This window comes from Octodon degus, unplaced genomic scaffold, assembly GCF_000260255.1.
Source record: "Octodon degus isolate 3935 unplaced genomic scaffold, OctDeg1.0 scaffold00051, whole genome shotgun sequence".
Classification (NCBI taxonomy): Eukaryota; Metazoa; Chordata; class Mammalia; order Rodentia; family Octodontidae; genus Octodon; species Octodon degus.
Genome location: NW_004524627.1, coordinates 5,660,677 through 5,663,261, shown reverse-complemented (window position 1 = coordinate 5,663,261; position 2,585 = coordinate 5,660,677). Strand labels below are relative to the sequence as shown.

Sequence of the window (2,585 nt, the reverse complement as noted above, 5' to 3'; positions counted from 1 at the left end):
ACTGAGAAGAATATATGCAGTGTATTATTTGTTGAAACTGTACTTCCGATTTGATTTGAAACTGTCTCATTGCTATATGTTTATCAATAAAACTGTAGAAAAAAAAAAAGAAAAAAGAAAAGTACAATAACGAAATATGAGAAGTAAAGCCATGGTGTTCTGTTGAACTGTGGCGGAGTCAGGTCAACAATTTCTGACATTGCCAGTTAAGTGGAAGACCCAATACTATTATGGGCTACTGGACTCTTTTAGAATATTTTACTGAGTTTACACACCTATAATATTCAAATAACAGAACTTAACAAAAGAAGGAGATGAAGATGAATGCCTATTTTGTATCTGTGTATTCAAAGTGGTTAGGATAGATATATAGTTACATTCTCTTAATGAGTAGAGGGATTTGTTCTAATGGTGTTTGTAAATAGAATCTCAAGTGCGCATCTTGCACAGCGATTAACCACTAAGAAGAATGTATGCAGCGTGTTAATTATTGAAACTGTCCTAGCGATTTGTTTTGAAACTGTCTCATTGCTATTTGTTTATCAATAAATTATGGCAAAAAAAATAAAATAAAATAAAATATCAAAAAAAATAAATAAATAAATTATTTCCCCATACTTGGAAATTTTTTCTATAATTTCAATAAACAGCTTTTTATGCATTTGTGCCACTCTGGCTTTTCACTATTTCCAATTAATTTTGCCAGAATTTTTTTTTTCAGAACCAGGGATTAAACTCAGGCCCTTGTGCTTGCCAGGCAAGCACTTATTCTACTGAACTATCTCCCCAGTCCTATCAGACTTCTTTTGATCTAGCAGCTCTTGCCACTATTTTTTGTGCTTTTTTTGTTTGCTTGTTTTTGAAAGAGCATATTTTATTGGGAAGCAGAGAGCAAGCAGCATATGACCACAGACAAAGGCTGTCCAATAGGCACCCTATATGTCATACTGGAAAAAGCATGCCATGCTATCAATAAAAATCAACTGTCCCCCACAGGGCACTTTCCCAAATCTCATCCTTCCCAGAGGTTGAACAAAGTCCCAACCACTTGCCTGATGGCAGCTGTGTTTCACTAGAGATACAGCCCCTCAAGGGTACTTTCCTGTTTCTTATAAAGAAAATTTTCTTTAGATTTCTTAAAGTCTTCATTTGCTACTTTCATTCTATGTTCTCTCAATGCCATCAGCCCAGCTTTTGTACAGATTGCCTTGATATCAGCATCAGAGAGATCATCCTTTGCCCTGATTAGGTTGTCAAGGGTTACATCATCGGCCTCCGTCATTCTGCTGGTGTGAATCTGAAAGATGCACTTCTTGGTCTTTTCATTGGGCAGGGGGAACTTGATCTTCCTGTCATGCTTCCTGGTCTGATCAGTGCTGGGTCCAAAGTTTCTATTCAGTTTGTGGCCATGATAACTTTCATGTCTCCCTCTGAGTCAAATCTGTCCAACTGGTTTAGCAGTTCCAACATAATTCACTGAATTTCTCTCTCACCTCTAGAATTTGAATCATATCTTTTGTCCCAACAGCATTGATTTCATCAATAAACACAATGGATGGTGCATGTTCTTCAGCAACTCAAAATAATGCCTGCACAAGTTTGGGCCCATCACCCAGTACTTCTGAATAAGTTCAGAGCCAACCATGCTCAAGAAAGTGGCTGAAGTTTGGTTTGCTACTGCTTTGGCTAACAAGGTTTTACCTGTGTCAGGTGGACCATAGAGAATAACGCCCTTAGGGAGCTTTATACCCATCTCTTCATAGTATTCGGGATGGATCAGAGGAAGTTCCACAGATTCCTTTATTTCCTGGATTTGGTGGTCTAACCTACTAATGTCAGCATAGGTTTCCTGGGGGGCCTTTTCCACCTTCATCATTGTGACCAGAGGATCTATGTCATCCATCCGCACCCCAATCACAGAATGCACTTTGTGGTTGAGTAGGACTGGGCAGCCTGGTTCCAGCAGATCCTTGTCCATAAATAAAAAGATGCTGGCATAGTGTTCTGAGCCCACAGATTTAGGCATGATGGCATGAGCGTCATCAATGATCTCTTCCAAGGTTCCTGCTGACATTGAGGTCCCCCTCAGATCATCTACCTTTGACCTTCCCTCCTCTTACTTTTCTTCTAATGGTTTCATTTGTTCCTGATTTCTAATAAATTCATACTCGATGAGAAGATAGTCTTTAATTCTCTCTAACTTGAGTAGTTTTAAATGGCACTGAGTGTGAACTGTCACCAGTGGCAGTTTGCTGCCAGCATCTAGTCCTTTTGTTTTCTTCTTCTTTTTCCCAACTCTAGTTGGTACAGGAGGTTTATATTTCTTTTTCCACTCTGACTTTATCACTGAATGTATGACCTTACACATTAGCCCTCTCTTTTAGCAATGTCTTTTCTTACATTGGTCACTGCTCCACAAACAGTCTTTTTGATAGACATCTGGGTTGCTGGAATCTTTTGCTACTAAAAATATGTCTCTAATAAATCAATGTGTGTGTGTGTGCATGCATGTGTGTGTGTGTGTGTGTGTGTGTATTCACACAGTTGTGTCTTTGGGGTAGATTTCTAGGAGTCCCAGCCTTCTA

The 2,585-nt window shown here is 38.9% G+C and overlaps 1 pseudogene; it reads right to left on the bottom strand.

Moving 5' to 3' along the window:
• Positions 1-1,072: 1,072 nt before the first annotated feature.
• On the bottom strand, positions 1,073-2,368 carry LOC101589150 (annotated as a pseudogene).
• Positions 2,369-2,585: the final 217 nt, after the last annotated feature.